Raw genomic sequence first — 15,244 nt, 5'->3', positions numbered from 1 at the left:
AAAACATATCTCCCTCCCTAGGCCAGAGCGCTACATGAGCCAATCTAGAAATGACAAATCTTGCCACAGTTGGCCTCAGATTTTCTGTGTTTCGTTGTGTGTATTGTATTTATGCTTCCTACTAATTCTAAACTATCCAGACTTCTTAGTGAAAGCTGGATGCCATAGGCATCATACAAACAAATGAATTTAAATAAACAAAAAAGAAAGAAAGATGGCGCACTTCAGAATACAAAGTATCCCATCTATAAATATTTATAATCAATGAAATGAGTAAGCAGGGATGGCTTTCCACAATGTGTTTTGACTAGTCTTGAAGAAAAATTATTTTTGCTCCAAGCTTTATCTTCCATTACCTTCAACTACCATTTTTCTTATTCTAATAGCTGTCAAAATATCAAATCCCAAATTCTGGCTTAATTTGCCTCATATTTTAAGACACTTACAATTTTCAAAACACAGAAAGAAAAATAATAAGTGCATTTTTCCCATTAGTGGAAAAATATATTTTGTTTTTGGGATTCTGCCTTTTCAAATACACTTATCCAACAATGTTTCTCTTTTGTAGTATCTGGGCTAAAAGCTGTAATCCCAAACATGCATTCTTAATTTAAACAAATCTCATTAGATGAGGATTTTTCTGAAGGACCTACAGAGCAAACAGCAAGTCTCTGCTAGCTTTTAAAAAATTCCCAAAACAGCATGAACTGGGTCAAATAGTCTTCCAATTTTTTCTCATACTGGAATATTTATATATGTCATTTAACTCTCTGAGCTAAGTTGTAAAATGTTCCAGACCACTGGGACAGTTGCTGCTTAAGGATGCTAAATAGCACTACAAGTTTTCCTGATTTTAAACATTGTAATTAATCCTGAAAAGGACGTTATGTTTTAACATGTATATATGTTGTAAGTATTGTATCATATTTTAAAAATTAACCAAGAGTAACCTGCTATTACAGTATCCTATATCCTATCTCTCAATATTCCATTGGCTATGGAAGTGGTCACTTTCAAGAATTAGTTCTACAAATGTTTTTAATGTTTATCTGAAATTTCTGAATCTTCCCACAGATAAGGAGAAATATTTAAAATGACACTTCCAAGAACAACTTGGAGATAGCATAATTAATAATTTAATAATTGAGAAAAAAAGGGGGGCTGCATTTTCACTATACACAATCCAGCAACAACTTAGACTTTGAAAGTTGTTTCAGACCATCACCTCCCAATGGTCTGCTGAGGGGGTGAAATTCCATCTCTTTCCATTGGTCCATCCAGCTCAACATCATGAGGTACACCCAAGGATGGGCTACTGCCTGGATGTGGGAAATAGCGCAGTGGCAGCGAAAATGGAGCTCCACCCGATCCCCCAATTTGCACTGAAAGATGTTGAAAGAAAATGCACGCATCCTGCATAAGCCATGCCCACAGTGTGGTAATAAAAATTTTGGTAGCCCTTCAGTGGGTACACCTAGAACCACCCAGGAGGAAAAACTGAATATGGGCAGCCCACAGCCAGTCTGCTACTCCCTAGTAGCTCCATTATGCAGCCAATTATTCATGTTGCTCAAAGTTGAAGATTAAAGAACACCAATTTGTCGTTCTGTGATTTTTCACCTTGCTTTGTTTCCCAGAGGTGCAAAATTTGTTTGCTGGATAAACCATCACTGGCTGTGTTAATAAACCATGTGTACAAGCCACAATGCTTGGCGTAATGTATCATGACAATTTAACATGAAATATATCACACATTTGCTTGGTGTGGTATGTAAAACGTGCCTTATGTTTCAGACAAATGCAGATGCTATGCCCTGAATTTGGACCGTCATTATTTACAAATGTGTATTACCACTGCCCTTCCCAAAGAGATAATACCATGCATGCATAGTAGACACCACACTGACATGCAGAAGACACATTTCCATAGATTCTCCTTACATACCTGCAGGCAAATGTTGCTTTCAAATGTTAAAATAAAGCTGATGGTTATGCAATGGGATTTAAAGATTATTCCTTTTTTGTAGTGCATGCAGACATTTAGAGAAAGGATCAATAGAATAGCGATGGAGAGAGATGAAACAAGCTGAGGAAGTCTACTATCCATGCAACACAGGCAAAATGACATTTAGAAAGTATGAGGGGGAGGATATTTGTGTTTTTCCTTAAAAAAAAAAAAGAAGAAGACAATTTGCTGTTTAAAAAAAGGACATGCGAAACAAGTGGGTAGGGCTAGCCTGAATTCCTACTGACCTGATCTTCCCACTCACCCTGGCAGACTGTGGTAATAGAGAAATCATAAAACATTATTGCCCAAAATAGTTGCATGTATCCTAAATAGCAAACAAACTTAGCGTCCTTGTGATATACAATTGGAAGGCAGCCAATCAGTGAACACTGGACCATGTTCTGCTATTCCAACAATCTGGTTTAGAGATGAATAAGATTTTGCAAGCTTATCCATTTGGGAGACAGGCTAAAGAAAGCTCATGTGTGTTTGACTCAGTGGAGGGAAAGGGCAAAGGTTACCCTGTGAAAATGTACTATATGAAGCTTTTGATTCACTTTATTTTCAGCAAAAATTTGTGATCTTCCCACTATTCAATATTTTTCTTTCCCCAGAGAGATGGGAAAGAGTCAGAGAAAAATGCTATTGTACTGAAAGCTTCTGTATTTCCCAAATAAGTACATAAAAGTTCTGGATTTTTTTTAATTCCACAAATATATATACTGACGTCTCCTTTTTAACACACATACCAAAACTAATTTAACTTGCAACAAATAGAAAAAACAAGACAACTCTAAACAGATTTTGAATTAGCTGACAAACATTACTAGGTTGACTTTTTGTTTTGTCATCCTTTAAATCAGTGTTTTTCAAACTTGGCATCTCCTAGCTAGGAAATAGCAATAGCAAGAGTTATGAGTTCTTTATGGTACTTTATGGTACTTTACAGCCCTCTCTAAGCAGTTTACAGACTTGAACTGCTGACAGACGACAGTCAGCAAAAGTAGCCTGGAGTACTGCATTTTAACCTCTGTGCCACCACAGCTACATGTAATACCACTAGTCCCTGAACCACATGGGTTGTCAGTGTGCTTCTGAGTACAATTCAAGGTGCTTATATTGCTATTATATCAATTTTCACAACTCAAATCATTCTGTATCTGACATTACATTTTATATATAGTGCATCCTTGGAAAACATGGGAAATGTTGGGGATTTGTTTTAATAGGCATGGGTCATACTGGTCAAATCTGGCTGGAAATAAAAAAAATGGGAAAAGTAGCCACAGTTCAGTTACTTAGCACAGAATAGATAACTCTAGATGTGACATTATTTAATTTCCTACCCCCCAAATCCCCATTCACAAATGGCCTAACACCATGATGGCGGACCTTTGACATGTGTGCCAGAGGTGTCCATAGAGAAGAGCCCTTTCTATGGGCACATGTACTGTCGCCAGCTGCTCTTCTGGTTTCCAGTGTGCCAGCTGGTCCTTGTCAGAGCTGGCACACCAAACAATGACCCGAAAACTGTCTTAAAAATGCCCCCCAAATGGCCTGAAAACAGCCCCCCAAAAGCCAAAAAACAGGCATGCGTGAGCTGGCCAACTGATCTTTGGGTTTAGCCCACACACATGCACACACATTCTGGTTTGGACACTCGATGTCGAAAAGGTTCACCATCACTGGCCTAATGGCCTGGTCCTTCGGGATTATAAATAAATCAGTTCTAAGTCCTAAATAACAGTGTTAATTATTAATAAGTTGTTTAAAGAAAGAAACTAAATTATGAACAGCTGAGCAGAATTAAGACAGAGATTAAGAAGTTAGAGTAGAAAGCACCAGGATTGTGTTCTCTCATACTAAAAGAGCATCCAGAATGGGGAACTTCTATGTAGCCTACTTTTACAAAATTGAAAAAATACCTCTATCACAAATGCACTGTAGAGTGCCATTATTCAGCATCCAAGTAAACTTTTAAAAATGATGTAAATTCCAGCTGACTTTACACCTACACATATATCTGATTTTTGGCTCATATAAACATTCTCCTCTCCCTATCTCACTGCTAACAGTCCTAAAATCAACTTTACACAACACACATGCCAAAAATCTAAGGCATGGGGAAAATGTATTTCTTTTTCCCAACTACTTCATCAATCTTTCTTTAGAAAATAAAGGTGAGGTTTATCTTTAGACAGAACTCTAACAGTCTCTATGAGAACTTAAATGAGCCAAAATCACTTATCACAAAGAAAGGTGTTTTGTTAAAAGTATTGCTTATCTGCCCAGAGACTTTAGCAAGTCTTTAGCAGACTTTAGAAAAATCTGATACAATTCTCACACAAAGAGGTCTATGGAGCAGCTGGTAGAATCTTAAGGCAGTTTTGATGATAGCTTTGATGGGAGAATACTACATTGTACCATGTCCTTCCACATTTTCCCATAGCTGAAATGTTAATAATGAAGCCAAAATGCAAGAAATTTCTGTAATTATGCACCTTATCTTGTGTGGGTTTGAGAAAGAAGAATTCAGTTAAGAGGTGAAGCATTACTTATAAGATGAAAACTAAACAAACCTGCTTAGTACTTTGATCTGTTTGTTATTTAATCTTATATTCTCTCTTGCCACAAACAAGTTACCTGGAGCTGCTTTATAAATATGTATTCCAATTTCATTCCATCTTATATAAGTTTCATTAATACAAAATACACATAAATACACATAAATGCTACAAATGCACATGGACAAACAATACAGGTAGTCCTCAGCAACTGTTCAGATATGACAGCCTTTCTCAGAGCTAATTACAACCCAGTTTCAAAGATCCAATGGCTGTCCCTCCCAAGTCATGTGACTGAATTTGGGGGGGGGCCTTAGCAAGGGGCCCACATTTACAGCCACTTGCAGTGTCCTGCAATCAGTTGACTGCACATTATGAATTTTTCCCCCTCCAGGAACTGGTGTTTAGTTCCCATTGGCTAAAATAGGTTCAATTAATGACTGAAGCACTTACTTAACATCCATTACAACAAGGTTATAAAATTTGGCATGATCAGGGGTGGGCTACTGCCCGGACAGGGGTGGGGGGGGGACGCAGTGGGGTAGCAAAAATGGAGCTCCACCCCAGAGCACCCAATTTGCACTGAAAGATGTTGGAAAAAAATGCAGGGTGTCCTGCATAAGCCATGCCCACAGTGTGGGAGTAGAAATTTTGGTAACCCTTCACTGGGCATGATCATCTCATAGTCTGCTTAAGACCAGCATGACCAGAATAATTCATTTACAGTCATAAGTTGAGGACTACCTGTATTGGCCGCAATCCAATTTTGAAAGCAAGTTATCAGATATTTTTATATCTTTCACACACTCTACAATATGAAGGGACTCAACAGGACTCTCATATAAGTCTTTCTCTTTCTCCTCTAGTCAGGATTAGTCCCTTAGTACCTGCAGAATTATGTGTAAGGTTACTGTCAATATATCTTACAATTCATATATGCATCCTGGATAAGAAAAAATCCATTTGCATGCCATTTTCTTCCTCTATGAATGAAGAGGGGAACGAATTTAATAAGAACATGACATGTATATCAACTTGTTATCACTGGTAAACCAAGGATCACGTGAACCGACAATATTAGTCTTGCTCTGCTTTTCAGTTACGTAGGGATTTCTTAATTTCAAAATTTTAGCATTTCCATTAACAAAACATTAGGATGACTGGCATGCAGTTTCTTTCCTCTGCCACATTAGCCCCCTTCGGACGTCCATCCATACTTTGGTGTTTGAATTGTTCTCATAGTTAATAGCCACAGGAAGAAAAATATGGGAAGTACGGTGATCATTTCTCTCTGATTCTGTAGACACTTTCTTTATTACTCCAGATCGTGCAGAATGCAGCTGCGAGAGCAATCATGGGCTTTCCCAGGTATGCCCATGTTACACCAACACTCCGCAGTCTACACTGGCTGCCGATCAGTTTCCGGTCACAATTCAAAGTGTTGGTTATGACCTATAAAGCCGTTCATGGCATTGGACCAGAATATCTCCGGGACCGCCTTGTGCTGCACGAATCCCAGCGGCCGGTTAGGTCCCACAGAGTTGGCCTTCTCCGGGTCCTGTTGACTAAACAATGTCATTTGGCAGGACCCAGGGGAAGAGCCTTCTTTGTGGAGGCCCTGACCCTCTGGAACCAGCTCCCCCCGGAGATTAGAACTGCCCCCACCCTCCTTGCCTTTCGTAAGCTCCTTAAAACCCACCTCTGCCGCCAGGCATGGGGGAATTGAGACATCTCCCCCGGGCCTATACAGTTTATGCATGGTATGTTTGTGTGTATGTTTGCTTTTTAATAAGGGTTTTTTAGTGATTCTTAAATTATTAGATTTGTTGTACATTGTTTTATTGTTGTTGTGAGCCACCCCGAATCTGCAGAGAGAGGCGGTATAAATAATAATAATAATAATAATAATAATTATTATTATTATTATTATTATTATTATTATTATTAATGAGAATTATTATTATTATTATTATTATTATTATTATTATTATTATTATTAACAAAAATGAAAATAGGTATATTCTTACCTGATTCTTATGAAAACAGTCTAGTACAAGTATATGCAGCTGGGGATTCTTAAGATTGCACTCTGATTCTCATATGGTTTGATTTCCATTTATTTAACTGGATACCTTTACCCGGAAGCCTGTCATTCCATTTTGATCATTTGACACAAAAATGCCTCAATTTTAATATTCTAAGGTACCATTGTATTTTTCCATGTGGATTGAGCGTAGTTAAAACATTTGCTCATCAACCAGTCTCAATGGTTTTCTCATAAAAATTCCTCTGATAGAAATCATCTTCACTGAAGGGTTCTCGCTAGGATTGGTAGCCCGTTGGGAAGACTGATAATTTCCACTGACATCATCATGAAGAACCAGCAATTGATCCCAAATCCCAAACAGATGAATTCACCTTAAAATATAAACCCATTATTTAAATCTACTGTTCTCTTTTTTTGTTTAAGATTTTCCACACACCTTTACTGCATCATACAGGATTCCCTAGAGCAGTGATGGCAAATGTTTTCTTACTTGGGTATCAAAAGAGTGTGTGTGTGCTATCGCGCATGCGCGAATGTCCACACCCATAATTCAATGACTGGGGAGGGTGAAAACAGCTTTCCCCACCCTCCAAGGTCCTCTGGAGGCTGCAAATGGCGTGTTTTCCCAACTTCTGGGGGCCCCAGTATGCTCGTGTTTCGCCCTTCGCAGGCATCAAAGGCTTCTCTGGAGCCAGGGGAGGGTAAAAATGCCCTCCCCCATGTCCACCGGAGGCTCTCTGGAAGCCAAAACGCCCTCCCAGAGCCTCTGTGCGACCTAAAAATCAGCTGGCCGGCACACACATACACATTGGAGCTGAGCTGGGGCAACAGCTTGTGTGCCAGCAGATATGGCTCCGGGTGCTAACTGTGGCACCCGTTCACCATCAGTGCCCTAGAGTCATCATTTTCCCTTTCAAGATCACATCCCAAGCCATATACAATCTGAGTTGGGCCCAAATGGCTATTCTCACAAACATGTGACAGAGAACAATTTTGCTGAATTTCTCAAGGGTAGGACCTGTGCCTATAAAGATTTCTCTACTTTTAAATCTGTTCCATCTAAGTCCATCAAAATCATACACCATAGCTCCTCCACTTTGGCATTTTAAAAGTTCTCGAAAAGAATTTATAAACCAAAATGTTTTGCGTTGAACAGAATGAAAAGGGGGCACTCATTTTTGCTGCCAGGTATTAGTTAATTCTACCATTCAATTACAGGGGTTTTCCAACTGTGGGCTGTGAGCACCAGGTGGAGGAAGAGACAGGAGTGATGATGAAGAGATTTGAAGGGAATTACGAAATTGGTAGGGAGTGTAAACATGCACAGCAGAATAGAGCAAGCAATTACACAGCCTGGATAAGCACATCACTGGATAGTGTAGCAGGGTTCTGGCAGGGATCCAAGCTTAAATATCTGTGATGTGTATGTCAGGGGTTAATTACTGTCCAACTGGGGCCACAGGGTCTGAAAGCTGTGGTGCAAGGCTCTTGCCCTCAACATAGGCTATGCCAGTGTTTCCCAACTTTGGCGACTTGAAGGTATTTGGACTTCAACTCCCAGAATTCCCCAGCCAGCGAATGCTAGCTGAAGAATTCTGGGAGTTGAAGTCCAGATACCTTCAAGTCGCCAAGGTTGGAAACACTGGGCTATGGTATCTAGGGCTAGATAGCTGTTGGGAGTTCACTCTAGCTAGTTAAATCAGAAGGAGGATTGAGATTTTCTGCAGCTGCTTCTATGGAGAACACATATCAATCAAGATAAAATGGGGCAAAGGGTGGCAACAAGGGTACCGTTCTCAAAAGTAGGGTCCAGATTTCCAGTACTATATGTGGCTCAGCACCCTCGTCTTTCTCACTGAAGGAAATGGCTTTGAAGTCAGATGTTTGTTTCCACTGAAAAAAAAAATAATAATTTGGGGAATGGAATCCAGGTTCCACTCCTGTATTATTTTGTTTACTCCGTAGATTGAAATGTGATGACTGAAGTCAGATGGTATGTTGATTCTTGCCCAACCTTAGTCCCAATCAAACCATTGGTTTAGGTCAGGGGAGGGATCCTAGAAGTTTGTCATTTGGAGGAATTGATGTGCTACAAACTTTACAAAGTCTTGTATAACTAAAGGGGCGAATACAAGTGCACTAGAGTGCCTTCCGTCCCCTGTCCTATTGCTCTCCTGTACCTCCTATACCTTTCTTCTATTCCTATATCTCTTCTTCTATTCTTTCATTGATATGTTCTATTACTATATCTTCTTTTCTATTATTTCTTAGATATATTTTACTATGAGTATCTCCTCTATAACCTTCATCATGTATTTTACTATGTGTGTATATATATATACCCACTAAATCCCTCATTGTGTATTGGACTAACTAACTAACTAACTAACTAACTAAATAAATAAATAAATAAATAAAAATAAATAAATAAAAATGAAGGTATATAAACCCAAAACAACTAATCAGCTTAACTTGCTTGCCTGTGAGAAAAGACACTACCATGAATGCAACGCCTGGCTTTAATTTGCCACCTCTACAATTGCTGTTGTTTCCCTGTCCTGTCAAGTTACCCCTCCTAGGTTTCTTTACCACTTGCCATTGTTTGCAGTCCCAGTCTAATTTGCCCACTCTATCCTCTTAATTCATCCACACTTAGTTCTATATCTTCAACGTGCACACTTTACCTCTCCATCCTACAAAATTGTACTGCTTCCCGCTTTATTCTATGTGAGCTCATCAGCTCTCCTCAGATTCACCCCCTCTAGTCTCCTGAGAAAATAGCTATGGGATCAATCTCTTCCTCATTTTTTTAAAAAAATCACTGAAGCAAGGGTTTTGTCAAAGCGAAATAAGGGTATCTTTACTTTATATGAAAGTAACTGGGTTCTAAGAAGCTCAGAAATTTCCTATGGAATAAAAATGGCAGGCTGCTCCTAAAAACCATTTCCCTCACTTCCGAATAAAAATAAAATAAATCATTGGTGTTTTGTCAGCACTAAAGAGATACCTATGTGTATCTCTTCTGCCTGCTCTATGCCACTTACACATTACTACAGGATACATAACTAAGAGGGGCTATTATATGTACTTTCTACTATAGCAACTACAGTAATTACTTTTTCAAGTGGCTTTTAATTATATTCAGCTATGTCTCCTTACTTTCCTCAATACACACCTGCTTATAAACTTACATAAGCCATGATTTGCCTAGCACAGAAGGTATTAACTCAAATTTGGAACTCCCTTGATTATTTTCTCTAGAACAAATCAATGGACACCAGATGTTTTCATTTGCATTTATCACCTTTCAAAGTATAAGGTATACAGTGTCTTTTTAATAGAAACGACATGCCTTTGGGAATAAATTAATTTATCAGATTAAAAAACTCCTTAGTTCCAAATTCCACAAATTTATAGTACCAAATAATTCAGAAATCATGAAGAACAATGTTCAGCCAATTGAGTGATTTCTGAATCTACAAACTTATATTTGGGATATAAATACAGTGTTTCAATTTGGTGTAATTTCCCAAAGAATGATTTTTAGCATTATGTAACTTTTTCCCCAGGGAATGGAGGAGAGCATCCCTTTCCTTTGGTTGTATAGAACAGCTCAAGAGCAAGATATATAGAAATTGGAAAGTTAATCTCTATGTGCCTTGTTAAAAAGAAAAATGTGAACTAAGCTGGTGAGGCAAATTGTTGTCTTAGGTATGTGCTTCTTTAAAAAATTAAAATTGAATCCCCCAAACTTTATATAAAGTCTGTAATGGCCATTACTATTTGATGGGTTTCTCCTTGCAATAATTTTTTTTAATAATTGAAAAACAGGCAGTTCAAACACCAGAAGTGGTCAATATAATCTAATTAATAGTCAATCTGAACAAACAATAAATGACTACTTGCAATTCTATGTATAATGTACCAACTTTTCTTGCTATATATCATAGGATATATATTCCGATTATGTTTTATACAATGCAATAGATCAGAGATTAAATAATTTATTTTATATTTGAAAAAACCATCAATACTTCAACTCATTCCCAATGCAGTTATGATACACAGTCCAGTACATAATAAAAAATGAGCCACATGTAAGAACATTTTTAAAGGCATATCACTTCTGAAAACTGGATTTTAAGTGGTGTTTTGTGTTCACTTACATTCACTAAAGCCTATAGACATCAGCAGGAAGAATTGCTCGAGTTGGATGCAGAATTAAACATGTAAACCTTTACAAAAGCAACAATGTATATAAGACTATGAAAACAGTTCAAGAATAAAATCTTACCATGTTTTCTCGAAAATAAGACCATGTCTTATATTTTTTTAACCCTGAAATAAGCACTTGGCCTTATTGCCATGCATTCAAAAGCCAGTTGGTCTTATTATCAGGGATGTCTTATTTTGGGGAAAACAGGGTACACAGGACAGTTAATAAGATTTGTTAAATTCAATGGTGATAATAAATGTCATCACATGAATGTCTATAGTCTCCAAATGATAATTTCTACTTTAATCTAATGAAAAAATGTAGTTTAAGTTTTCTTTTCTAGAATACTCCATGTATCAACTAAATAATTTATCTCTCAGTGGAAAAGATCTAATCATTCTAACATGTGCCTAAACCACAGCAAATAAGCACTTCTACCAAATAACATGAAAGGAGTTCATTAAAAAATTAGACTGAAGACAGAAATATTTTTTCCTTCAGGCTTTATAAAGATTGTTACCTATACATTCTGTATTGTTTAATCAAAGTTCCTTCCTGAAAATATTATATAACATACTGTATTCCATCTTGACTGGGACTAATTGTACAGAATTTATGAGGAAAAAAACTAGGGATCAACAATACTGTATAATAACTGAGCAACAACTATGTTTCAGTTCATGATGCATACATTTATACTGTAAAAGAATGGAGGAATTTCCTTACTTGTAATCTGAAAATTTTCTGAATGGCATATGTCCAAGCCATCTAGAATATTCAGAAAAAAATGTAATGCCCAGACTGGAGAAAGGAGACGAGGAAGCAGGAACAGTTATAACTATTATCACAGGTTTTTCTTTTTGCTGGCAATGGAAACCGCTGAATGAACGCTGGCAAGAACTTAAGTAAAGCACCAGCAATGTACCAACAATTCCTAAATTTAAAAGCATGCTTCAATTCAGAAGGGTCCTAAGAGAAGCAGTGCTGAAAACTGTTTGAAAAGTTTACTATTGTCATCCATGAAAAAACCATAATTACCAGAAATTGGCCCAGGAATTTAAACCTGCTCTCTCAATAACCTACCTAACCCAATTGAGACAGGAAATATTTTCCCTAAAAGGATGCTTTTAAATCTCTATGATGAAATGGGTGCTTTCTTTTAAACAATACCAATCTAGATCATCAGATTTCCTCTCCGAAAAGAAAATTAGAACTGACAAACAAAGAAACCAGATTTTGACAGAGTAATATGGAGAATGTGAGACACTTTCAGTTCAGTTGGCAACAGTTTAATATTTATGCATTTGTTCCTACAGCAAGTCAAATATTAACTGCTCTTAACACAAAACATGTGGGCTACCAATAACTCTAATATTCTTTTACTCCGTAGAAGTGTTTACTCATGAAGAAGCTAACTGGCTAAAGAAAGATCTTACTATTTTTGACAGTGCAAATAAAGTAAGAGGCTGTTTAACATGTATTTAACATGGGGGGGAGGAAGGGGGAGGTGAGCGTTTTGAAAAGGCTTAATTAGAATAGACATCTGTCTCCAGAAGGATAAGTTCTCTAGCATGAAAGGAAGTTGTTCCTGGATTAAACAAACGAATCCCAACCCAGCACTCCCCCAACCGCAACCCAAACAAGAGTCCACAATACTTCTGCCAAATTATAATATGGTAAATCGTGATGATTTTTAACGTGGGGAGCCAGAACCCACCGTACCAAAACAATTCGTAAGATCGCTCAGCTCACCACATTTCTTCTAAGGGCAAGGCCAGCATGCCAAGCACATCACACACACACATCTCGCCACACCTTGGCCAGACCTGACGCCTAACCTAACCCACGTTGGGCAACCTTATATATTTGGTAAGCGGGAAAAGAATGAAAAGAAGAAAGGGGCATCCGCCCAAAATCGGGGCTTAGAAGAGGCCTGGCTTGTTGTCCAAAACCCTCAACCCTGGTGAAGCAGCTGTTTACACAGCCCTCCGATTCAAACAATTCCATCCAAGAAAATCTCTTAAAACAGGGGTCTCCAACTTGGCAACTTTAAGCCTGGATGACTTCAAGCAGTGTTCCAATATCTCAGGGGTTGCCTGAGGGAGGGAGATGAGTGAGTCAGACTATACTCCAAAGCACCTGAGGGTAGAACAAAAAGCAATGGATGGACACTAATCAAGGAGAGAAGCAACTTAGAACTAAGGAGAAATTTCCAGACAGTTAGAACAATTGATCAGTGGAACAGCTTGCCACCAGAAGTTGTGGATGCTCCAACACTGGAAGATTTTAAGATGTTGGATAACCATTTGTCTGAAGTGGTGCAGGGTCTCCTGCCCAAGCAGGGGGTTGGATTAGAAGACCTCCAAGGTCCCTTCCAACTCTGTTGTTGTTGTTGTTGTTGTTGTTGTTGTTATTATTATTAACTCCCAGAATTCCCCAGCCAGCTTTGCTTTGAGGAATTCTGGGAGTTGAAGTCCTCCAGGCTCAAAGTTGTCAAGATTGGAGACCCCCGTCTTAAGAGACACAGCAGCCCCGATAAAGAGGTGCCAAGAGGGAGGAAGAGAAGAAGAACCTAACCGAGGTCAGAAAGTGAGAAACCGCCGTGCTGGGAATGCTGGAAACGTCCCCTCCGGGGCCACCCGCACCAGCTGCACCTTCCCCCGTTCCCTTCTTCTTACCGGGCTCTCCTCGGGCTGCGCCGCTCCTCCTTTCTCTCGCTCCTTTCTCTCACCGGCGACGGACGACGACTCCGGTCGGGGCGGCAGGAGGCGACCGCTCCGCTTCGGCGCCGGTGGCAGCAAGCGAAACCCAGAAGGGGACAGCGGGGAAGGGCGAGAGAGAAGCAACAGCCCGAGAGGAAGCAAAGCTGCGGAGTCACACAAGCAACAGCAGGAGGAGGAGCAGCAGGGCGGGAGGAAGCCGAGTGAGAAAAAGAGGGGGAGAGAGAAAGAGAAGTTTTCAAGGCGGGCAGCAGCCAAAGCGTCTCCGGTGCCTCTGAAGAGCCGCGCGCTCAGGGTCCCCCGCGCGCGCGCCCTCTCACACCGTCCCCGGGAGGGGGGGGCTTGGGAAGTGCTCCTTAAGCGGCGCAACCTCCTCCACGCAGGTTGACGGGCCGCCGTAGAGAAAGAAGCTTTTGCACTCCGGGGCAGCCCGGGCAGAAGGGATTGAGAGGCGGGAACCAAAGCCGCCGGGGGGTGGGAGGGTGGAAGGGGGGAGGGCCTCTCAAGAGGCAGGACTCCAAAACTTTTGCTTCCTCCGTTTCCTCACCTGGCCGCCGGTCTCTTCTGCCAACCGCCTTCGCAGGAAAAGGAAAGCTTCCTTTCTTCAAAGCAACCGGGCTCGGAAGGGCTTAGCGCCTCCCGCAGCAGCGCCGCGTTTGGTATATCCCGCCCTCCACCACCACCACACCACACACACACAAACACGCACACCACTCCACCCTGCGCGCATACACAGACAGACACACACTCCACCCTGCACACACACAAACACACACACAATACACACACACACAAAGGCGCACGCTGCTTTGCCTAAAAGCAGCCCAGGAAGTTACCAGGAAGTCCCGAACTAACAAAAAGCGCGTCCTTGTCGCTTCGCTGGCTGAGGGAGAGCCAGAGTTTTGCCTTCTCTCTCTCTCTCTCTCACTCTCTCTCGCCTTGTGGTAAAAAATCAAATCGCGATGGGGAAGCGGCCGGGGAGGATCGCCTCACACACGCCTTTGATTCTAAATGCGCTCCTGGCACTTTTCCCTCGCGCAAACTGGAAACACCGCGATTCTAGAGGAGGAGGATCATCTACCTAACTTAATACTTCGGCTTCAACCGCAACAACACGCGGGCACGCAATAGATACAAACTTCATGTCAACCGCTCCAAACTCGACTGCGGAAAAGACAACTTCAGTAGCAGAGTGACCAATGCCTGGATTGCCATACCTGACTCTGTGGTTTCTTTCCCAAACCCCAAAAACTTTAACCTTAGACTATCTACAATGGACCTTAACCCGATTCTTAAGAGGTCTGTAAGGGCCGTGCATAAGCGCAGCATTGTGCCTACTGTCCGACTGTCCAAATTTACCTGTACCTACTTTGTTTTTGTTTATGCTTATACCATAGCTCAGTGTTCCCCAACCTTGGCAACTTGGAGATATCTGGACTTCAACTCCCAGACTTCCCCAGCCAGCATTCGGGGAATTCTGGGAGTTGAAGTCCAGATATCTCCAAGTTGCCAAGGTTGGGGAACACTGCCATAGCTATTATCTTGTAAACGTTTTGACAAATAAATAAAATAAAATATTCCACCCACCTGTGAAAGATGATTTCTCAACCCGATCGCGTTGGTCTCTTCGTGCGCCTTTCGGGGCTTCCCGCGAACTAGAGGATTTTTCCCCCCTCGCTGTTTACCACC

The 15,244-nt window shown here is 40.4% G+C and overlaps 1 protein-coding gene across 2 annotated transcripts in view; it reads right to left on the bottom strand.

Moving 5' to 3' along the window:
- Positions 1–14,381, bottom strand: part of HPCAL1 (hippocalcin like 1) — a 133,824-nt gene extending 119,443 nt beyond the window's left edge. The window contains exons 1-2 of one of the 2 annotated variants that reach the window (XM_070732979.1): positions 14,103–14,381; positions 13,514–13,701 (exon numbers count right to left, since the gene is read on the bottom strand). The gene's annotated coding sequence lies outside the window, so the exon portion shown is untranslated. The remainder of the gene's footprint in view (positions 1–13,513; positions 13,702–14,102) is intronic. The other variant, XM_070732980.1, reaches the window with a different exon arrangement.
- Between the last annotated feature and the right edge of the window lie 863 nt (positions 14,382–15,244).

Source organism: Erythrolamprus reginae, chromosome 1, assembly GCF_031021105.1.
Source record: "Erythrolamprus reginae isolate rEryReg1 chromosome 1, rEryReg1.hap1, whole genome shotgun sequence".
NCBI classification, from domain to species: domain Eukaryota; kingdom Metazoa; phylum Chordata; class Lepidosauria; order Squamata; family Dipsadidae; genus Erythrolamprus; species Erythrolamprus reginae.
This window is presented reverse-complemented; position numbering and strand designations above follow the sequence as displayed.